At 43.3% G+C, this 24,877-nt stretch overlaps 1 protein-coding gene and 1 non-coding gene across 3 annotated transcripts in view; both read left to right on the top strand.

Moving 5' to 3' along the window:
* The window catches only part of LOC126101143 (afadin), a 1,121,024-nt gene that overhangs the window by 570,911 nt on the left and 525,236 nt on the right, over window positions 1-24,877 (top strand). The window lies entirely within an intron of this gene.
* Window positions 7,176-7,249, top strand: Trnat-ugu (transfer RNA threonine (anticodon UGU)). Its single transcript has one exon. It is a non-coding gene; the product is annotated as a tRNA-Thr (tRNA).

Raw genomic sequence — 24,877 nt, 5'->3', positions numbered from 1 at the left:
AGTCAAACTCGTACCATACTTTCGACTGTAAGTACTTTCACTGCTGTTGCTACGCGCCGTCACAGTTGTTGAATGGCAAGCAACATAAATGGAAAATTTCACAACACCCTCACCTCCCCACCCCCACCCCACTCCTCCCAGAAAAAAAAACAGAAAAAATCATACCGTGAGAGCAGGCGACCATTGGTGCAACGCGAGATCCATACACCCCTTACGGTCGCCCCATCGTTGAGGCAGTTCATTGTTAAGAAACGCTTTTACTTTCAGATAGATACGGTTCTGCCTAATCTTGTTGAAAAATAAAAACTTTAGCGTATGCTCGAAAAAGTCAGTACTCCGAGATATCCAGATATGTGGTTCCGAAAGTCATTTTGTCCGTAAAAAAAGAACGGGCCGTCTCAGAAACGGCGCAAAACACGCGAAGCCTTGGATAGTTTCTCCCGTGCTCGACTAAGGTATATGGTTGCTGTATTTTCCAAGTTCTTTCATTGTGGCGAGTTATTTGTCCATTTAAACTGAACATAGCCTCATCATTTGAAGCTGAAAGGGAGCAATTATTTTCCATCGCCAGGCCCACAGTGAATTCACAAAACTAACACTTCGTTGTTTCTCACCACGATAAAGGACTTGCAGGAATCAAATCGAGTGTGACTTGAAACACAAACGTGCCACACAGACACGCGAGTAATGCCTAATTCTTGGCAGGCACGAAGAGGTACACTTTTGCAGACTACACGCAAAACTCAATGGAATGCGCTGTACTACTTGAACGAGCACGCGGGGGCGACCTGTGGATTTCAAATGGTTCAAATGGCTCTGAGCACTATGGGACTTAACTGCTGTGGTCATCAGTCCCCTAGAACTTAGAATTACTTAAACCTAACTAACCTAAGGACATCACACACATCCATGCCCGAGGCAGGATTCGAACCTGCGACCGTAGCGGTCGCGCGGTTCCAGACAGTAGCGCCTTTAACCGCGCGGCCACTCCGGCCGGCTACCTGTGGATTTCCTCTGACGTAAACAACCAGTGTTCCGAAATTGCTGGTGCCATAGTTGAATGCTTTGAGCTGCGCGGGTGCATTGCCCTATACTCGACGTAAAAAATCACACCGCACCTTTGTAGCTGAATTGCACCTTTTTTTAAAAGGAGAAAGGAAAAGCCTTTTTATTGCTGTGTGTTCTTCATCTGGAGTTTTGGATATATATTGGATACCGAAGCAACGAGCGAGGTAGCTGCAACAGGGAAATCCCCTCCTGGCAACCCCGTGAAAAAGCCTGCCACGAACACAAGTGGCTAGTTTGGACGAGATAGTTAAAGTTTGCCCCAGATTTATATCTTTATTCCTGTAGAAGATAAAGTGATGTGTAATCAGATGCATCTTCTTCAAAAACCCTTTAAATTACAAAATATAATTTTATTACGGGATATGAAACACAAGATTTTGTTTCGATGTGACAAAAACCGCGAGTTGTAACATCCCTAACATGATGTATAAAGCCTTGTATTACGAGGTTGGCAACGGACTAAAACCGATTGCCAAACCCGTATTATATTGGCAACCTACTACCAGTTAAAACATACCGCCATATCGTACGGCCCAACTCAAAGTCTCAGTCTCTCATTGCCTGAATACTAATTCTCAGCGCTCCTCAGAGAGACGTTCACGTTGAAGAATATTGCCCACTAGGAGCAAGGACTCGTTTTGAATTTTAGTGATATGCGCACCTTTAATTTGTCAGCAAGGCTGATCCAAACTCTGCTCCTGTCATACCCCTCCGCCTAAATACGCTCTTTGCAGACACGAACGCAACGCTGGATTTGTCAAGGGAAGCTATAGATCCGCGGCATACAAACCTTGAGAAATCTGAAAAGTGTATTTCTATTGCTGGAATCAAAGTGCAACTGACTCACAATATCTATGTTAATGCGATCTCTAGACTGCACGGATAACCGAAAAAGACATGTAATCCAAAATGCAAGTTTTTTTGCCGAAAATTGCTATTTACAAAACATGCTACGTACTACTAATGAAAGCCGACTGTGCACTGTTCGACGGAAACAACTGGTTATGAATTACAGACATGTAACTCGTATGGAAAAAGCTAGGCAAACATAGAGACAGGTAACTGGCCCCGAACATCTTAGACGGGAAGAGTCCACGAGGGTGTCGGTCGGTGGGCTTGAGCCCGCATTGCTTCCCGGCGATGAAATACGAGTCCGAGCATAATAGCGCATTCTAACAGAAAACGTTCTTTCTAAATACAAAAGGGATTTTTTATTTTTTGTAATCGCTATAATCCGCACTCGGATAATTGGGTGCTTCCTTTACCTGTGAGACATTTGAAAGATTTAAAATTTACGGATTTTGCGTGATTACACTGCGCTGGATTTGCAGTAATGGGTTGGTCGCAGATATTCGTCTGCTTTCCTTTTAGATTAATTTCACTTAGTGCCTATGCCTATAGGCATAAAACATCCAAGGCGTGGGGATAAATACTACTCGAGCAAATTGTAGCTAGGAAGGTCAAGTATAGGACTGAAAGAAACAAAGTGCGAAAGAAGGTGCTCAGAAATTTTTTGTTTCAAACCTAACGTTCGGGAGCTCACCCGCGCAAATGCGGCGAATAGTTGCGGCGTTGCTAAAATTACGAAGAAGTTGATCATTACCCAGAAAAATTCTTTTTATGTCAGTTCCTTTTATTTCAATTACAAATAAGAAACAGCGTTCCACTTCAGCGGAGGAAATTCACAGTATACTGTGTATTTAAACTAAAACGAAAACACGTCCGCATTTAAATTGTACATGCACAGGCAGCGTGACAACTTTTTCGCAACGAGCGCAGTCTGCACCAGACCTGATTGCCAGGATTTCGTGCTGCTACAAAAACACAAGGGGCGGCTCGAAACTTGGTTACCGTTCAGTTGAAAAAAAAAAATTACCAACAACCCCACGCAGTCAATAAAACTACCAGCTGCGGAGATATTGGGCGGTAACGCAACCCCGTTTTTAATGGCGTGTGGTTCAGAGGATAGCCGAAGTGACTGAAATATTGACTTACACACCACCTCGCTGTACATCTCTTTACGTCCGATTTCTTATTATCATAGTCACAGTGGACTTGAAATGTGGCCGGCCAGGGTGGCGGAGCGGTTCTAGGCGCTACAGTCTGGAACCGCGCGATCGCTCGAATCCTGCTTCGGGCATGGATGTGTGTGATGTCCTTAGGTTAGTTAGGTTTAAGTAGTTCTGAGTTCTAGGGGACTGATGACCTCAGAAGTCAAGTCCCATAGTGCTCAGAGCCATTTGAACCATTTTTGAACTTGAAATGTGTTATTAAACGTGACAAAACAGAATGAAGGATATAACGTTCAGTACACGAATAAACCCTCTCGTCTTGAACCTGTGTTCACTGACAGGATTTAGGTTAATCCCCTAAATACCGCGTGCGGCACAGTCTCATGATATACCGCGCGCGGATCTGGATGCAGCGTTTCCGAAATGGTACTATCAGTACATTTTTGTAAGTGTTACTATTTTTATAATGTCAGTACAATATAAAGACATTAAACGTCGCAGACAAATAAAATTTATTGTAACTTGGGTAGAAATTTAGGGGATAAAGATAAGGAATACGTAACTATGCTTTATATTGTAATAGCAGTACTTTTGCTTTCAATAACGTATAATATTGAATAACTACAGTATAAATCATATACATGAGTTTCTCATATTACTAAAACTAATGATACATTGAAGAGCCAAAGAAACTGGTACACCGCCTAATATCGTGTAGGGCCCCCGCGAGCACGCTAAAGTGGCGCAACACGACGTGGCATGGACTCTACTAATGTCTGAAGAAGTGCTGGAGGGAGATGACACCATGAATCCTGCCGGGCTGTCCACAAATCCGCAAGAGTACGAGGGGTGTAGACGACTTTTGAACAGCACATTGCAAGCCATCCCAGTTATGCTCAATAATGTTCATGTCTGGGGAATCTGGGGGCCAGCGGAAGTGTTTAAACTCGGAAGAGTGTTTCTGGAGCCACTCCGTAGCTATTCTGGACGTGTGGGGTGTCGCATTGCCCTTCTGGAATTGCCCAAGTCCGTCGGAATGCATAATGGACATGAATGGATGCAAGTGATGAGCTTACATACGTGTCACCTGCCAGAGTCGTATCTAGACGTGTCAGGGGTCCCATATCACTCCAGCTGCACATGCCCCACACCATAAAAGAGCCTTCACTAGCTTGAACAGTCATCTGCTAACGTGCAGGGTCCATGAATTCAAGAGATGGCCTTCCATACCCGTACACATCCATCCACTCGATACAATTTGAAACGAGACTCGTCCGAATGGTTCAAATGGCTCTGAGCACTATGGGATTTAACATCTATGGTCATCGGTCCCCTAGAACTTAGAACTACTTAAACCTAACTAACCTAAGGGCAGCACACAACACCCAGCCATCACGAGGCAGAGAAAATCCCTGACCCCGCCGGGAATCGAACCCGGGAACCCGGGTGTGGGAAGCGAGAACGCTACCGCACGACCACGAGATGCGGGCAACTCGTCCGACCGGGCAACGTATTTCCAGTCATCAACAGTCCAATGTGTTGGTGTTGACGGACCCAGGCGAGGCTTTGTGTCGTGCAGTCATCAAGGGTACACGAGTCGGCTCCGAAACCCCATATCGATGATGTTTCGTTATATAGTTCTCACGCTGACACTTGACCCAGCATTGAAATCTGCAGCAATTTGCGGAAGGGTTCCACTTCCGTCACGTTGAACGATTCTCTTCAGTCATCATTGGTCCTGTTCTTGCAGGTTCTTTTTCCGGGCGCAGCAGTATCGGAGATTTGATGTTTTACCGGATTCCTGATGTTCTCGGTGTCCCATCGCCGCATTCGAACTCACTTAAATCTTGATAACCTGCCATTGTAACCGATCTAACAACTGCGCCAGACATATGTTGTCTTATATAAGCGTTGTCGACCGTAGCGCCGTATTCTGCCTGTGTACGTATGTATTGAATACGCATGTCTATACCAGTTCCTTTGGCGCTTCAGTGTATTACAAATTGCTACATGTATAAATAAGAAAACATTAAATATCAGTTCCTCTGCACTTCAACTTCCCCATCTTCTCATTGGCGACAGCGGTCGCAAACTACTTTGCGTGTCGAGTGATTCTTACACACAAAATGTTTGCATGTCGAACAACGTACAGTATATTAAATGGTTCTCGGTAGTTTGAGAGACTAACGTACACATATATACATCATCTGACGAATTCTTAAGATCTGCATGGTCTTTGTACTGTTCTCCGAGAAGTTAGAAAGCCATATTTTCCAGAAAGGCCTTTCCGCTACGTGTTGGGTCAGTATTATTTCACATCCACAATCTGTTTGCGTTTATTCCTGCTGTGTCCAAAAATCTGAAGAATATTGCCAGCGGCCATCTTTTCGTTTTTCTCGAAGTCGAGAAAACGAACACTTTTGGTCATCTGTATCATCTCCCTCCTTGGTGTGGTTATAGCCCGTTATTGGGGTAGGTTTTCCAGCGTCTGTGTCTATTTTCTCGAAAATCATGCGTTGTAGATAGCAGGAGAACACATTTTTTCCTTCTTTGGCATGTAGTATACCAGGGTGCAATTGTCCTGGAATCCAAATAGTGAAAAGCCCCATTCTCAGGTGTTCAGATCCAGAAAGTCGGAGGGGATTTCTATATATTCTTTTCCATTTTGTGTCCGCAGCTCGTGGTCGTGCGTTAGCGTTCTCGCTTCCCGCGCCCGGGTTCCCGGGTTCGATTCCCGGCGGGGTCAGGGATTTTCTCTGCCTCGTGATGTCTGGGTGTTGTGTGCTGTCCTTAGGTTAGTTAGGTTTAAGTAGTTCTAAGTTCTAGGGGACTGATGACCTAAGATGTTAAGTCCCATAGTGCTCAGAGCCATTTTCCATTGTGTCAAGAAATGTTACACCGTTCTCCAGAAGAAAGTGTCCCAATGGATAGCTGGTGCAGTAGTTGTCGGTGGTCACATTTCTGTGAAAACCCAAGACGGGCTGAAAGGGTCGCTTGCCTATGTTGAACGGTTTGTTCGATGTAAAGTAAGGACCTTCCCTTTGTTTGGTGCAGTATATCTCGAAGCTGTGCACGCAAAATCTGCCACTATCGCACATGGCGTACAATTTTGGGCCGTACTTGGCCGTCTTGTCAGGCATGTATTGGATGAAACTAAACTGACCTCGAAAGGGAAGCAGCATTTCGTCAGTGGTCACAAATTTTGATAGGGAGCAATCGTTTTTACAGTTACTTTCAAAGTCCCTGGGCAACTCCCTAATGGCTGCTAATTTATCATACATTTTTCGTGTTCCCGTGGTCGCTCTCTCTGCAAACCTTGTGCTTCTCAGTAACTACGTAAATCTGTTATCGGAAAACACAGCTCGGCAAAACCATCATCCCTGTACCATTGCGCGGCTACTTTCCTTGAAAGCGATTTAGAATAGAACCCCACAAAGAGCTTTCATTTCCGAAGAAGTAATTAACCTAGAATCTCGTTCCCTCGTATATTGAATTGTACATCTTCGTTCTGAAATATATATGTTTGTGCCAACAACAATTTTGTGAGTCATATTTGTAAGAATGAATCTCATAAACGCGTCCAATTCAGAGGAAATATTTCTGCCTGCGCGGGTCGGGCCTGGGAATACTTTTATAATGTTTTTTTGATTTCGTTTTGTTCGGCAGAGATAAGGAATTGCTTGTCCAAAGCTTTTCTGACGTAAGAGCGGTAATCATTACCTGTATTATTTTTGAAGGGATTGGAATGTTTGCCCCCAGATTATTGTGTCGCTACTGTGGCGGTCCACGTTCAAACTTCCTTCCTTCTCTTCGCTTTCATCGATGAAATCGCAGGGAAGCTCTCTCTCTTCACTTTCGTCGTCAGACAGCCAACGAAGTATATATACGAAGGCAGTAACTTGTTGTCGAAAGAACAGTTACTGTTGATGACCGTGCAGCTTTTCCCTGGAATAAATGAGGACTGACTGACAACCTCAGCTGCCGACAAATGTCTATAAGGTACAATACATATGTTGAATTGTGGACTGTTGGGAATGTGAGACTCACGGGAAGCGTTCAAGGGATAAGTCCCTGCAGTCGCGCTATTCATCTGTGTCCTCGGTGGCTCAGATGGATAGAGCGTCTGCCATGTAAGCAGGAGATCCCGGGTTCGAGTCCCGGTCGGGGGCACACATTTTCAGCTGTCCACATCGAGGTATGTCAACAACACCTGTCGGCAGCTGAGGTTGTCAGTCAGTCCTCATTTATAGCCAACGAAGTATTTGAGGTATAACTTCACCATGTATATTGTCCCTTCTCCTAGAAAAGCAAAAGAGAGCAAACACGTAATTACGTGCATTGAACGTATCGCAGTATGCAGCGACGGTTAGCACAAATGACAGTAAAAGCAAAGATAGATAAGACAAAGTAAATACGTTCATAGTTAACTGCGCGCGGTGTAGAGTGGCACTTGTGCAAAGTTTTCAGTTGAGCGGATAGTTTCTCATTGACTATACAAGGAAACAGGAGACACACCTGCAATGCTCGGGAGAAGGGCGAATCTAGGAATTCCTATGAACAGAAAGTGAGGGGGCTAAGGACTACGTATTTTCGCTAGCGCAGGGGTTGCGGCACTAACCGTTGCCGCGCGGTAGCGGTATTTAGAGGGGTAAGTTATGTGCTGTTACTGCACACAGGGAAGAGCAGGTAGGTGATTTTGTGGCGAGTTCGCGGCTGCTTGCTAGCTCAGTTGGGATTTCGTCCACTTTTCTTACTTTCACTGAGTAGGTGTGACACGATCACACATTTCATCACCACCAGAGGTACTGAGCGAGGTGCTCCAGGACTCGGTATTCGGGAGGACAGAGGTAATAAAAATGTAGCGAAATATAACAAAGACACAGTCCATTAATTTTCTAACGGGAGGTCGTCTCACTCCACGAATACATTTCCGGAAAGTTTGTATTGCGAAAACGAATAAGATTAATTTTGTCAGACTGCGTCTCGTGCACTGTTTCGTATCTAATTGCCCCGTCGATTAATGTTTACGAAATCTCGGAAGTCCTAACCTCCAGAAGACGCAGATTTTGTGCGTACGATTCTACAAGAGCACGTGACTGATTCAGGCACAGAGTCGGTACAACAAATTGAACTCGAAACCCAGTTTGTAACATTTTGGTGTCTCTCTGTTTGATAATCAATGCAGAAAATCCAAATCTGGCCGCTACTTGACAGTTATTCTCCCGGAAACAGTTCACGCAATTAGGACACTATCGCCCCACTAATTTCATTGTCATGTAGAAAATGTAGTGACAAGATATTGCGGAAAATTCCTGACTCCCTACTTATCGTTATCGATTATTCCACAGTGACCAGTCTAAAGAATTATTTACAAACTCATCGCTGCTCTGAGATGTTTGGTCATTATAAAAAGGTACACAAACTAAAGAGAAACAGACTAGGGTAAACATTGCTCCCCCGCGATTAGCCATTAACTAACTGTTTACATTCTCATCGTCCCTGTATACTCGTAACGGTTGGTTTACACCACATATAAAAAGTTAATAACACCGCCACACAACGTCAAGTTTACATGTGCTTCGAACATAATGCTGGAAGGTAAGCGTTGTTTGTAGAAATAAATTCCCTGCTGACTAAGAAAACATGCAAGGAACGTTACTGATGTAACTTGGTAGTAGTGTCATAAAGCTTGACATAGCTAGCGCTTAGAATTGACGCTTAGGCTGCGTCTCGAGACATGCACAACATGCCATTGATACCAATAAAGGCCTGGATGGCGTCTTTTAGGCGGTCTCTTTTCTGTCCGTTATGTACACCTTTCGTGATTCGGTTTTCATCACCAGCAGAAGAGGGCTTGGCTTACTGTCGCAAAAGGTCGTCTTATTCATTGCTAATCATAAAAAGAATGTAATTTTTCACCTGGAAGTGACTTGTTTGATCTGTTGGACCGCGTTTCGAGGGCTCGAGCATCGTATTCTTCAATCGGACAGTGATAGTCAACATAAAATTTTATTAGATGTAGTTATGTCGTGCGGCAACGGCTGTTATTTCCGCGAAAACTGAACCCAGTTACCGTATTCCGTTGAACGTCCCAGATCCACAACCTCCGCCTAGCCGAGCTGAGCAGGGATCTGAGCGTCAGCTGTGTGTGGCGTTGGAAGTGGCATATGCGGCAGCCACAGAGTGTATTCTGCGCTTCCTTAAAAGTTTGTCTTGATAACTCAGAGCGCTCAAAGTGTGAGCCAGGAACTCCGGTCGCGTTGCTGAAGTTGAGAACGGACGCTAATCTCCTGTGGTGGAAACTTGGGCGCCGCTTGCTGTATATCTTAAGAGGCCAGGAATCTCCACGAGCGTCAGCACGAAGCTGCAACGCACAACCACCTCGTGCACTGTTTCACGATGCCGTAGTTGAGAAACCGCTGTCTGCAGCTTCCCATTACGCAGCTTATTCACTGCTCCTGTATTTTCCATTGTCTGTTCCAGAACAACTTTATCTCCTGTGGCATTCTTAAAATACGCTCCATGTATTAATTTGGGCAGCCTTCGCACCCACTTCGGATTGCATGTTATTTCAGTGCCTTCTTCTATTATGTATATAGAAACTGATTATTGTTCGTATTACGTCTTTCAAAGGTGTAGCAGTTCATCTCCTCTGATTTCTCTCGTGAAATAAGCAGAACAAATACAAGGACAAAAGTATACGTTTTGTGGTGTTCCCGCTGTTGACGTTCCAGATATAGTTGCTGCTTCGCGTCAGTGTAGGTTTAATCTCTTGCCGAGATTACCAGGCAGTGAAGGATCCGGGATAAGCTATTGACGCGCAGTCTCTGTGATTATGCATCTGTTTGCTTGAGACGTTGACGGGCGAAGCTGGTTAGGACGACGTCAGCGTTTACCTGTTCTAAATGGCCGTCGGGTCTGATTCACAGAAAAGAATCTACAACGCGACTCATTCGAAGAGTCCGTGCGCTTCGCTGTCGCACGGTTTCTCCACTGCTTTCTCGCTGTCACTAACAGCGCTCCGGAGAGTGCGGGACGGGCCTCACCGATTTGGCTCAAACTGCATGAGTAGAAGGCAAGTATACGACCCTTTGAAGTTCCTAAAATATTTCGTTTGAGTGGGCCGTTGGAAAAGAGAGAACACTCTCGTAAGTCTGCTGATTACACTGTGAGTGATGTTTGAATAAGAATTATGCAGTCGGTAAGCATCCAGAATGATATTTCGGCGTCTCAATTCCCGCCGCTACCCATCTTTTTCATTCATTATGTTGTATTCTTTGCAATGTTAAACCAAGGTAAAGCTTACAATGGGCCACCTAGGCGCAGATGTTGACAACGCCCTTGTGTGTATGTTTAACAGCAAATGTGTTTTCACTTTCGACAGTAAAAACTGATAACTTATCTTCACCCATCCACCTCCCTCGCTCCATGTATGTAGTTAAACAAGGATTGTTTTTTAATGATTCATCTCTGACGATTTGTGATTTCAGCTGTTTTCCGAGATATTTTAACATTCCCTTTTTATTGGCAAATGGAAACCGAGCAAGAATTTTCTACCAGAGAAGTGACCGGTGAAGATACCATAATTTAAACATTTCGATGAGGATTAAAAACAAATCATCAGCGCTCTCCGTTAAGCTTGTTCAATTTATGAAGAAAAAGACTTACAACCGACAGTCCTCGCGGTCTGTGGGTCCTGCAGCAGTAGCTCTAAGTCAAGCAATTGAAGGGCAGGTTATTGCAATTATGATTGATAATTTCGTTGTAAATAATGAAGATTTAAAAATATATATTATACACCAAACCTAATGAAGAGGTATATGAATTTTATCATTTAATCTTTCTTTCTATGTCCACGTATACTTTTGCTGTATGCAGGCCCATTTTATTTATAACAGGTTTCTTCTTCAAGTACAGACGCAAACGACTATGATTACGATACAGACGAATATTATTCTGGTACTTTCGTGCCCCTGGCGGTTTCAAATCCTGGAAAAAAAGATTATCTTCTGATTTGGGATAGAGGAATAGAACAAGGCGGCAATACAAATGACAAAACATTCATCAGCTCCGAAACATAGGTAAGATTTCAGGATGCACGAGACGTTATGAAAAGGTGACACGAGAACATCACAACAATAGGCAGTGGCAGTCGCATTTCCATATTTATCAGGAAAATTTCAGTTTACAGCGAAAAATCACCTAATTCATCAGCCAAAATGATGTTTAAAGTTTGGAAGAAACGATGGAAGCAGCAGAGAAGTTTTGTATACAGATAAGACATTAAATAGCAAATTTCAATCGTAATTATGATTTAATATTGACCAGACTGGATGCCAGTATGAATCAACGTATAACAGCACTTGGATTATAAAGTTGCGAGGATCGTTTTGGTGAAAAATCTGTTGAAAACCACCCACTCTTACACAGTGCAGTACAGTTTAACCGATTCAGGGAAACTAGTATTCCTTGTATTTTTAGGTACGCGAGAGCCTGGCAGTAAATTTGGTCGTGGAGTCGCTGGTACCATGACGAAATTAGAAGAAGAATATAAGAATATCATCGTTATTTGCTTCTAGTCAGGAAAACAAAAGAGCTTGATGAAAAATTTTTGAAAAGCCATATGTTGCTAATCATAAATTCCTTCTGTTGGTGGATTCGTGGAGTGGCCAAGCAAATTTGACAGTGTACGGTGAGACGTTCAGCAATAAGTAAGCATTTGAGGCGAGCAGTCCCCTAGAACTTAGAACTACTTAAACCTAACTAACCTAAGGACATCACACACATCCATACTCGAGGCAGGATTCGAACCTGCGGCCGTAGCGGTCGCGCGGTTCCAGACTGGCTCAGATCTGTGATGTATATTTCAATAGCCGACTCAATAATCTAATTAAAAGATTACAAAGTGCCCCTGATTCGGTATAATAACGACGAGAATTATCGTCGAGGGAAGATGAAATTAAAATACAGTCGATCGTTCAGCATCACTTCAGTACTCCTGTTTTCGCCACAATGATTCTATATGCATGGTATGCATCAAAACTGCTAGAGGAAAGAATGAAGTAGGCTGTCCACTTAACCATATTTTGGATAAATGTTTTTGCTAAAAACAATTATTCATAAAATGTGCATGATGTGAAAAATATTTATCTTTTAAATGTGTCCTTGAAGATTATCATCCAAATAAAGCAAATAATTCATTGCTAGAATTTTCGGAAATATTGTTTTCATTCAAAACTTCAGACAATTAAGAAAATTAACTGTTTAACTATATTCATTATTCACATTAAAGTAACCATAAATAATTGTCAATTGTATTTATTAATTTTACGTATATAAACTGATCTGCTAAACTATATTTAAATTTTACAATTGTTAGTTTAACATTACGATGAATTAAATACATTTACAAAAAATTGGGCAGCAGCGGGAATCTAACTAGAGGCTCCGTACACTTACCGACTGCGCCACTCCACTAACTACGCAGTTGTTATTCAAACATCACTCTCAAAGTAATCAAAAAATTTTCGAGAACTTTATATCTTTTCCTACGACGCACGAAGACGAAACATTTTAGGAACTTCAAAGGGCCATAAACTTTCTTTTACTCACAACTTTGAGCCAAATCGGCGAGACCCGTTCTGGACCCTTCCCTTGCATGTTAATAGAATATTAGTTGTACCTGCCTTAATCGGCTCAATGTAGTTTCGTTTCTGGAAAAATAGTGCTCATGGGATCATATGAAGCGTAACCTATAACTTTTCCCTATTTACGCGAATATCAACCACATACAATTAGAGGCCGGCCGTGGTGGTCTAGCGGTTCTGGCGCTGCAGTCCGGAACCGCGGGACTGCTACGGTCGCAGGTTCGAATCCTGCCTCGGGCATGGGTGTGTGTGATGTTCTTAGGTTAGTTAGGCTTAAGTATTTCTAAGTTCTAGGGGACTTATGACCTAAGATGTTGAGTCCCATAGTGCTCAGAGCCATTTGAACCATTTTTTTGCAATTAGAGATTGTAAGTTATGAAAGTTGATGTGGCTTAGTGGCCGAATTTTCAGTGGTAGCTTTTGATAGTTGAACTGATGTGATACGGGATTCTGTTTTTTCGCAGTCGTCTGAATAATGCAAAAGGACATTTCAAATATGCGTAATGTTTGCAAGACATAATAGATGTGTGAGTTAATGTACCAATTTCCCTATACCTGGCGCTATGTGGAAATGCATAACACCAAAACTGCCTCATGTGTTAACACTAACCTGTAGCGGTCGGTGAATTTTATTGTTGCTTAACATTTTACTATTAACTGAGCCACAGAAGCATGTCCGATAGCATTCATAGTGGTTGCCTTATTCGACAGTTTCGCCTTAGGTGTACCACTTCAGGTTGCTTGCACTAAATCTTGGTCGTGGGAACATCTTTGTTTCCTACGTTATGGATGTGAGAAATTCTATCAAGGGTTTCGAGTGGAGCGCTGCAGGGTGGCCGCTACCAGTGTCTGCGATAACATAAGAGGTGCGTTGCTGGTTGCGCGTTATCGCGCTGAAGACGGCTGGGAAACACAGACCGTAGTCCTTCACACCGTGGCTGTGGCCACGGAGGCATTCTGTCGGCGGACTTGTGCATCTGGCTTCCAGCGAAGAAGACATGTATGTCAACGCGAACCTAAATTTTATTTTAGTCACAAACTGCCGCTGTAATAACGTATTCGTACGTGCAAGTATGACGATGCTCGTCTTTATCGTAGGTTAATTGTAAAACATTCCGCTTTTTGTCATCGCTACATTTATTTGTTGTGTTCTCTTGGACAGATCTTCATTACTCTTCCTGAGTTCATCGCTGTTTTTCTCCTCGGTATTTTACTAAGGATTTTCCCCTCTTTCTTTTTCCATATCACCAGGTTGAGTCAAATTCAGGCATTCACCTGCGTTTAATCATTCTGCTTTGTTTCTGTAGTAAAGAGCTGTAACTTTTTCTTGAGAGAAGATAGATCTCATATTGTACACGTCTTAAAGCCAGCTGAAAGGTCATTTCCATCTTCCTTGCTCTTCCTTTATTAGCCTCTGCGCAGCGAGAATCCTTCTGCGTTACCACACCAAGACATTTAAATTTTTTTGACATACTTAATTTTTCGGTAATCCATGCTCATGAGATTTGGAGCGTATTTTATACTTGTCATCTAATCTGATTCTGCATCAGAGCTTCACAACATTTTTTTAAATTGATATGGGCCATCCCAAGTGGATCACGGTGCTTTTATTTCTGCTGTCCAGTTGCCGTCTGGCATTTCTGGTGTTCTTGGAGAAGTTTAGTTGCTGTTTCCTTGTTAGTACCTTGAGCGTTTCTGTTAGCTCAGTATTCCTCCAATTTCCTGGGCTCACTGCTGTCGCAGGAATTAACTTTCTTATGATTCGAGGACTCGTATTTGGGCCTTCTTTGTATGAAATAGGCGCCCTGCTGCGTAGAGGGCAGTCGGTCTGACTATAGTGTTACAGTTAGTCTGCTATTCATCGTCAGATGTTTCGAGGCGTTCACTTTTCTGCAAGCCTATATGCTCTATATAGCTCAATTTCCCTTTGCTCGAGAGCTACCGCTTTGCTGAGATCATCTGAGATCGATTCTCCTAAATACTTTACGGTTTTGGCTCTTTCTATACACTTGTTAGCGCTGACTCTCATTGTTCTAGGAGCGTCTTTAATACTGATAATTAATTCGGCATTTCCGGTGTTGATCAATAGACTTGTTCTCTCTGATATTGTAATTTACGTTGTTATGTACAGCTATGGAGAGCGATTGAACTTTCTCCGCTGCTATGTTTGCCTTCTTCTGCCACTCTCTTCATCATCTCACTGTGATTTTTACATTGTTCTGTCCATGTTCTCCCAGACGCAACACTTGATTTAGCTTTAGAATGATGCCGGTCAGTTAAAGTTTTGAATACAACTCCGTTCTGTAGAATTTTGTTTGTAGGCCAATTTCCTGAATCTCTTTCAGTTTCAAGTATCCAGTTGTTTCTAACTTGCTTTGAAAGGGCAAGTTAGAGAATGTTTTTCGTCAGAATATTATCGTTCGTTCTGAGAATAGTGGTGATAAAATTTGAGCCTTCTTTTCCTGAGACTGCCCGAGATTTTCTCCAAATTTTGATATTGATTGCTAGTCCTCCGTCTTACTCAGATTCTCTCAACACAAACTGCACCAAAAAGTTTCATTAAATTTTCCTTTCCTCTTTGTGTCTTTCCAGTGATTACAGTCTCTGATGCGTATAATCCTTAAAGTTTGACTACTGCGATGTAATGTTTTAATTTTACATTACAAGATAATGATTTTTTACTTTATCTATTCCATGTAATTCTGTAAGCTTTTTATAGTTTAATGATTTAATGAAGAAACGACAGAATACCTGCCCATAAATAAGAAAACCGGAAAAGATGCACCTCTGACTGTAGATGGATTCAATTTCAAGACTGTTGACCACTTCAAGTACGTAGGAAGTCTTTTTAGTAATAACAACAGAACAGATGTAGAAATAGATGCCCGCTTATCAAAAGCATGCAGGACACTTTTTAGTTTCATCAAAATTCTAAGAAAAAGATCACTTAGTAGTAACTTCAAAATCCGTTTATAGCAATCGACCATTATACCTGTGATGTTATATGCATGTGAAAAAAATTAATATTTAGAAAGAAAGATGAAGAAAAGCTGTTAATATTCGAAGGAAAAGTACTAAGGGAAATTTTTGGATCTGTATGCGACGTGAATAACATGGAATGGAGAATAAGAAAAAATGAAGACTTACGGGGGCTGTACGAACACCGTAACATCGTCGAAGTGCTCAAGAGGAGAAGGTTGAATTCGGCAGGCTATATAGCAAGAATGACAGAGAATAGACTACCTAAAATGGCATTCAGCAGAACAATAGATGGAACGAGAGGGAGACCCAGAATCAGATGGCGGGATAACATTCGGAGGGACACAATTAGGATGAACAGCGCATTGGACAGGCATAAGTGGAAGAGGCTCATAGAGCAGGCGTATGGTCGATAAGGCCCTTGCCACATGTAAAGTAAAGTAATATTTATTTGCTTCGCAACTTGATCCAGAGGATTGGACGATTTTTCCTATTTGAATTTGGTTACGCGAGAAATCTTAGGAAACTGTGTACACACGGATCGTTCATCTAGGTACTGAGGAGAACCTACGATATGTTGTTCTTTTTTCCATAAGAATTTTCCAGTCCTCTTTTAGCTGCTATTTCATTGCGTTTTTCAAGGGAGTTAATCCCCTCTTCTCTGTTGTTTGAAATGATCTCTAGATCATCTGCGTAAGCCAAACACGGTAAACGAATTTTAGTTTAACATAGTCTGCCAATGGTTATTCATTTTATCTCTGTTTCCCATCGTATAATTACATTTTCTAGTAAAATATTGAACTGTAATAGGGATAGTTCGTGCCCTGTCGGATCCCTGTTTAATCAACTGTCTCGTCTATCTATTATTATTATTATTATTATTATTATTATTATTAATACTACTACTACTACTACTACTACTACTACTACTACCTGTACGTGAGGTATCCTATGTAGGCATTAGAATCGTAAGAAAAGGGAAAAAAATATGATGGAGGTATGGGGCACCAAAACTGTGCATAGTGTGTGCTCTGCTCTGCTCTGCTCTCTTGTCCTCTCGGGATGAAGAGGGGCGGGTATTAGCGGCTCGTTAGCCGCAAGCTGGGCGGACTGCCGCGGCTCCGTGAGTCGCCGGCAGGGCGTGACGCGGGCTAACGGCAGCGCGGCGCGGTCCTAGCCAGCCAGCCGCAGGGGCGTCAGCGCCCATTGTCTGCAAATGCGCCGCTGGCAGCCGCGGCGCCCACACGTCGCCGCTGCAGCTGAAAGCCACACGGAGATGCACTGTGACGTAGCCGCTTTCCACGTCTCGCGCTACCAGCGTAACAGTTTGCATTTGATCCCAGGATTTTGTCTGCTAGTCTCGTGATACTTTGTGTACGCACCTCCATTTCCATCTTACTATTGGCCGTTCTATAATTTGTTGAGTGAGGCGTTTCGCAGGGCTTTAGGAGGCAAAGTCGTCCGCTTGTTAATAGTGCCACACAACATAAGAATTAATGTGGTGTTCCTTGTGATTGTCGTGTTTGTTTGATTGCAAAAACGCGTGAATGAGTCACTGAAACCTGTTTGTAACAGAAGTTGTGCAACCCGTCGACGGCGTGCATTGATGCAGACTTCTTTAATAATGGTTCAAATGGCTCTGAGCACAATGGGACTTTACATCTGAGGTCATCAGTCCCGTAGAACTTAGAACTACTTAAACCTAACTAACCTAAGGACAGCACACACATCCATGCCCGAGGCAGGATTCGAACCTGCGAGCGTAGCAGTCGTGCGGTTCCGGACTGAAGCGCCTAGAACCGCTCGGCCACCGTGGCCGGCCTTTAATAATGTGTTGGCATCAAAGGTCTTGATGTCTTGTGTGTCGACATAATTCTATCGCTCTAGATATAGTGCTGCAGACAGGATTGTGTCTGTATTGATGTATATTGTTCGTTTAAAATGATTTCTAGGACCATTACTCCCATCACTACTGCTGCAGTTCATCAGCACGTGGTGGAATGACTGGCAACAGATGTTCGGTAAAGCAAATGTCTTAAATAGATTTTAGGCATTTCAGAAACAGAAAATAACGTTTTCACTACAGCTATAACAGCACACACTATAATTATTGCGATGGTTTTAGCAGCCGGCCGTTGTGGCCAAGCGGTTCTAGGCACTTCAGTCCGAAACTACGCGGCTGCTACGGTCACAGGTTCGAATCCTGCCTTGGGCATGGATGTGTGTCATGTCCCTAGGTTAGTTAGGTTTATGTAGTTCTAAGTCTAGGGGACTCATGACTTCAGCAGTTAAGTCCCATAGTGCTGAGAGCCATTTGAACCATTTGATGACTTAAGCAACATTATCCCTGTATTTTAATGTTAAACTTGAGGATGTCATACATAGGCTGAAACCCGTCGTCATAGGTAAATAAAAACACGATGTGGATTGCTTCCTTCATAAAATAATAAAACCAGATTACTTGCCCCTCTTTGGACATAGCCTCTTTCTGTATATTGAGATTAATCGCTAGACGGTTAAGGAAGTGTGAGTCACAATATGGTGGCCTCACACTACCTCGCAGACAAATCAGCGATACTGTTAAAGAAATTTACCGGCATTACTACGACAGACTACTTTACGACAGACTACTTCGACCTGATCCAGTGTCAGTATTCCACGCATGAACACAAGCTGCTGTGTACGTAAGTCCATAACCAAAGCGGTGTGCTTATCGTAACGTCTCGGCAACCCTCCTCATCGAGATCATTACTCTTATGAATTTCGCGAACCCATGTTCCAATACAAGTCAAAAGCACATTACCATCTCCAGCTGACATCTCTCGTAATGAGCGTGAGGGAAAAATAAAGAAATTCGGCCTTACGTAGAGTCGCACCTAGAATGTTACTTTCTGTCAGTGGGGTAGCAAAGGGGGAAACGATTCTGATACAGCATTTACAAGGCGCAGTCAGATGAAATTGAGGAATACGGAAAAAAGTAAGTAAACCTTTTATTATTTCAAAACTAGTGGCCATATATTTCTGTGCATTTATACCACTGAGGGACAACACGGTAATTGCCTTCATAGAAAATACTTGCGGTTGCCTACAGAAACATGATTGTGTCCAGGCGTTACCCTCTTGGTCCGAAATAGATCTACGGGGACAAATTTCTTTCTTCAGGGCTCCCAAAATATGAAAATCTCATGGGAACATGTCGGGACTCCTGCAGCGTACTCGAAACAATCTTGGCAACAGAGTGATGCTGTCCATCAATATTCCTGGGCGGTGGTCGGACTTCATGGCGCGCTTCAGTTTTTTTGCAAAGTGTCCACGTACCGCCATGCGAAATCGTACCGCCGTATTCTGTAAAGCGAATGAGCAGCGGATTGACGGACATCATTCTGTTGCAGGAAAATGCCCGCCCACATGTTGCCAAGAAAGTTTCGAGTACGCTGCAAAAGTTTCGCTGGGGAGCCCTTACACATTCTCCATAAATTCGCGAGCTCTCCCCATGGCATTTTCACATTTTGGAGCCCTGAAGAGCCGGCCGCTGTGGCAGTGGTCGCAGGTTCGAATCATGCCTCGGGCATGGATATGTGTGATGTTCTTAGGTTAGTCACGTTCATATAGTTCTAAGTCTAGGGGACTGATGACCTCAGGTGTTAAGTCCCATAGTGCTTAGAGCCATTTGAACCATTGTTGAGCCCTGGAGAAAGACAAAATTGGCCGTAGATTTGCTTCGGACGAAGAGGTGCGCACCTGGGTACAATCATGGTTACTTGGGCAACAGCAAACACTTTTTAGGAAGACATTTGGCCGTCTTGTCTCACAGTGGGATAACTGTATTAACAGTTAAGGTGATTACTTTTGAGTAATTTGCTTACTTTACTTCTTTCCATCTGTCTCGATTTCATTTGACTATCCCTGATGCCATCCGTTCCGCTCACCGTCTACCGAAATTTACAGCGCCTATAAAAAAGAACCAGTTTCACAAGGCTGTATCTTCCACGAATGAAGACAAAATTTAGGCGGGAATTTTAACTTAAAATAGGACTACAATACTTTATTTTAAAAAAAATTATCCAGTTTTACGTGGTTGTACATGAAAAGAAGAACGTGAGATGAGGCGACCTTGTCGGGCAATGGTGCAGTGCGATATTCGTACGGGCCATCCACCATTGCGGCAGCCGATTGTCAAGAAACGCTCTTACACGCTGGTCTGTCCTTCGTAGAAATGAAATTTTCGTAATGTTATAGCAATTGCGTAACCATCGATCAAATTGCACTGTGGGGTCCTCTACCGACAACCACATAAAGCGGCATCTTACAAATGGTCCGTAAGTAAACTGCTACTTTCGGTGTTGTTGGAATCTGTCCTTTGTGGAAACTTCGTACCAGGGTACGACTTAAAACTATTGTATAGTCTAAATCGTCAAAACGAACAGTATAGCATTTCCGGTCTTGAGGTGGCTGTATAGGCAAGTTCCGAAAGCCAGTAAATGGAGAAAATTATATAAAAAATAGTTTTGGTGCGTAAGTTAAAATTCAGCTCATGTTTCTGTCCTCATTTGTGTGCAACATATAGTGTAGTGAAATCTGATGAATCTTCTTGAAAATATGTTTCTGTTGATTCAGAATTCGTGTTGCGGGGCCAATGACTTCTGTCTCTGCCGAGAACTAAGTGGAGCGCAACCGAATGAAGTCACATCGGCATACCTCAGAAGGTGAATTTAGTCGAATATTACATTTCTAAATGGTTAAAACGGTGGCAAGGCCCTGTTGCAGGTTGCCTAGATAACGACTTCCAGGGCAACAGAATTTTGCTTTTCAGTATTTCATGTAGTTACTGACCAAACTTAAAAATTTAAAATGCTGTCATATACTCAATTTACGTGCAAGATTTAACACAATAAGACGAGTATGACAGAAACTGTGTAGATGTCTTGAGGCAACGTAATACGACGCGCAAATTACCTAGGAGATATTTTCGATATTTGAGAATGAGAGCACTTAGCGGCTTCCAACAATCTTGACACCTAATTTCATACCCTTTCTAAAAAAAAATTCTTGGAAGTATGCCTTTTCGTAAGAATAGCCTACCACCAGCCTAAAGTGCTGTTGGCCCTGCAAGAACACTTTGTCTTGTAATATCAGTATGTTGCCGTGTGCTACGATATTAAACGATGGTCGTACCCCATTTCTACCGTACTGCTCCCGAATGCGAATCGAGCGGGGCCATCCTGCTCAACCACGCGCGTTGGGGGATGGCGGCCAGAGAACACGGTCCCGTGTGCGCCGCCGGGCCAAAGAGATCGGAAACCGCACGGCGCACAAAGGGAGGAGCGCGGAGCTGGCTCGTTATAAATCAAGCGAGCGCGGGCGCAGGTGCTGACGGCAGCGGGTGGTGAGTTTTGTGGCTGCTGTCGCTAATTCTCGTTACGTGTCCTTCCCAGCCACAGGCCTGCCGTGAACGTTTCGGGTCTGCAGCTACAGCACCTCACACGGCGTTTTCCTCGACCGCCGCCCGTATCTGCTACACAGTACAAGTGCTGCGGGTTTTTACACTGCTAACGAGCAGATAAGTGAAACATGGACGATAAATAGTTTGGATAAGAAGAGAATAGAAGCTTTCGAAATGTGGTGCTACAGAAAAATGCTGAAGATTAGATGGGTAGATCACATAACTAATAAGGAGGTATTGAATAGAATTGGGGAGAAGAGGAGTTTGTGGCACAACTTGACAAGAAGAAGGGACCGGTTGGTAGGACATATTCTGTGGCATTAGGGGATCACAAATTTAACATTGGAGGGCAGCGTGGAGGGTAAAAATCGTAGAGGGAGACCAAGAGATGAATACACTAAGCAGATTCAGAAGGATGTAGGTACTGGGACAGGTACTGGGAGATGAAAAAGCTTGCACAGGATAGAGTAGCATGGAGAGCTGCATCAAACCAGTCTCAGGACTGAAGACCACAACAACAACGTGCAGAGTGCAATTTCTTTCAAAATACGTGATTTTTAGAAGGATATTTGGTTGACCGACTGGATCATACACGTCGTACTGGATGGCGTGTGCCCCAGGAAGCGTAATAGCACGGTCGGTGTTCGCAGTACACATACACGATTCATCAGACATCCTAGAATTATTTGTTGACGATGTCATCTCCAGAAAAATACGGTCGTTCGATTAGAGTAAAGAAATATACTTCGTTTCCAGCTGGAGCTCTCAGTACCTTAGCCGCGCGGAGTGGCTGCGCGGTTTGAGGCGCGATGTCACGGATTGCGCGGCCCCTCCCGCCGGAGGTTCGAGTCCTCCCTCGGGCATGGCTGGTTTGTGTTGTTCTTAGCATAAGTTGGTTTAAGTAGTGCGTAAGTCTAGGGACCGATGACCTCAGCAGTTTGGTCCCTTAAGAATTCACACACATCCCGCAGTATCTTACCTCTATAAATGTGAATAGATGCAAGATAATGATTAGAAAGAAAAATGGACATTATCCGATTAGGAGGTCAAAGATAAACTTTTGTAACCTACGACTTCGCTGTAATGTGTAGGAGTATCGTGTCACTGATGTGACAACGGAAATACATGAACTGTCGGGAGAAATATGCGGGCAGCTACATTCATTTTGCAGCACCCCGCATTCCTTGCTCGTACATTGCTTCATCATTCTTACGGGGAGCGCTGCCCTTTTGCCATACATGTACGGGGAAAACCAAGATGCAGCTGGCCGTTTGATTAACAATGTGCAGCTCGATATACAGTATGAACATCGGCAGGTTCTGCTCTTCGTGGACGCACATTGTGTTGCGATGCGTCACAGAGCTGTGTGAATGGTGTTTGTGCTGCCGCGCTGCTGTGGTTGGTCCCTATTGACCTGCCTGTGAGTCACGGCTGTGATTCACGTGTCCTGCAGTCCCCCGCACATTCTGTACAACTTCCCGTCTGAGCCGCGTGTTGGGCAACTACGGAGCTGAGTACGTGCAATACCTCAATGTCGACATGGCGTTAATCTCCCACCACCACCATCTCCTTCCTGCTTCTCCTACTGCATTACTAGCGGAATTTCGTCGTTATAAGCAGGCCGTTACTTTCGGGTTAAAATACTCAAGTTATATGGCGTCGTCAGTCATTACATCTTCATTTTTCGATTGCAATCTGCCGTTTCCCGTTTTCCGAAAGGCATCATCAATTATACACTCATTTATTTACGTGTTCGCCTGATGCTATTTCTCACCTGCCTGTTATCGAAAGAGCAGTGATTTAATATTTCGTGTTGTCAATAATTATCAGGTGAACAACAGCAGCAGGCGAATGCTTGGATAATGAACAATATTACGTGACGAGGGATTTATAACTCTGAGAGCACCAGAGTTCCGTCGAAAATTAAAATTGTCACGAGTAAGGATTGTAACTAGTACTCTTCTAAACTTGGCGTAAGTACAGAGTTGCAGTGCACGTTGCGCGGAAGGGGGGTTAGACATATTTAAGGTTATACTAATAACAGACCTTGGACAAAAAAAAAAGGAGGATCAAACTGAGCTTATGCATTGGAGGACGAAAGTAGGAAACGAGAAAGAGGTAAACAATATTATGCCTATTTTCAAATGATTGATATACTTCAGCTTTGCATAACTTTACGAATACGGTTTATGTTGGTTGTGCCGTAACAGTACGCTCCTCCAATACACAGAACATGTGATTCCAAGCATGGTGCGAGGGTTCGTTGATATTTTAAATTACCTCGTTGTGATCTTAATGTCAGAGTAGTTTGCGAAGCCCCAAGTTGTTAAATAATTCTTCTTATCTGTGGAATAACTTACTTTTTACTAAAAACCAGGGGTTGGCAACTCCGACCTTTTAAAGCTTATATTGCGCCATTAAATACAACATGTGTCAGATGATAAGCATGTTGTTGCAGGAGACTTTCAGGGTAACGAATATCAAGCGTTTTTTTTCAATACTATTGACATAAACTTCTGGTCACTGGTATTCCTTGAAAGCGTGGGTGGGGCAAGAAGGCTCGTTGCCGCCTTTGACTACTTTGCTCGCCAAGACTCCAAGTACGTCTTCAACTCTCTTGGAACGGCACGGAGACCAGCGAACTACCTCACGCAAATAAGAAAATGCAAAAAAACAGGGCTTGTAATCTTCTTACATAGTCATTAAAACTTTATATTCACATCGATTATTGTGGACAACAGAAATTCATGTATTTCTATTAATAAAGCTTGTTTATTTATATTCAGGATAAGAACGAGATTTCACATCCACCCAGCTAAATTATTTATTTCTAAACATTAGCTACAAAATCTATGGAAAATGTCGTACTCTCACCACGGGTACGACAAAGCATCAAAGGAACAAGATTCAGCGGCCCGACGACGACGTCACTAAACACGAGACACACGCTCCAGTTACACAAGACTGAGGGAGGGAAGCATTTGTGCATTTTTCGAAGAAACTATGGCGACATTCGGTTGGAGCGGGTTAGGAAAACCACAGTGAAGTAAACATGACTTGCCAAACGTCGCTTTGCTGCGAATCCAGTCCCTGATCACTGTGTCATCTGACTGGCTTTAAGCGAAGATGGCGAGGCAACATCCCGGCAGTCTCCACGTTTTTGGTGAAATCACGGCGTCTCATAATTAGAATGGGCTGAGCAGGTAGTATCTGAAGGGGAATGAATTAGGAAGGAGGTCTCCGGAGAGGAACCCTATTTCCTTCAACTGCTGGTAGCAGAAGGAGAATCATTTCGTGTCTTTCAGGTAAAACGGTAGTTTCAACGACGCCGTGAACACATTCAGTCTGTGAAAGAGTAGTCGTCGACTAGTCTTCGAACCAATATGCCACCTCGCTCCCTGCGCACAAACGGTGGGAGTTGTTTCGTGATTCTACCAGAATAGTAAAGGACTTGAGAAATGTTTCAAAATTTAATACGCGAAGTCCAACTTGATAATCCACGCGAAAGATGCTGGAAGCTGTGGAATTGCCAGTATCCCGTACGGTCGCTCCCAGCATCCGCAGTGCGAAGTTGCAATTAAGTCTGCGCATATATTCTATCTGATCAAAAGTATCAAGACACCCCTATGTAATGCTAAATTGGCTGTTAGATGTTAGTGTAAAAGGAGGTGAGGAGTACAGTGTTGTCATTAGAGAAGCAGTAACAGCAGAATGTGTCTGTCACGAGA

This window comes from Schistocerca cancellata, chromosome 9 (assembly GCF_023864275.1).
Source record: "Schistocerca cancellata isolate TAMUIC-IGC-003103 chromosome 9, iqSchCanc2.1, whole genome shotgun sequence".
Classification (NCBI taxonomy): domain Eukaryota; kingdom Metazoa; phylum Arthropoda; class Insecta; order Orthoptera; family Acrididae; genus Schistocerca; species Schistocerca cancellata.
Note: the sequence above shows the minus strand (reverse complement) of the source record. Positions and strands in the feature narration are given on the sequence as shown.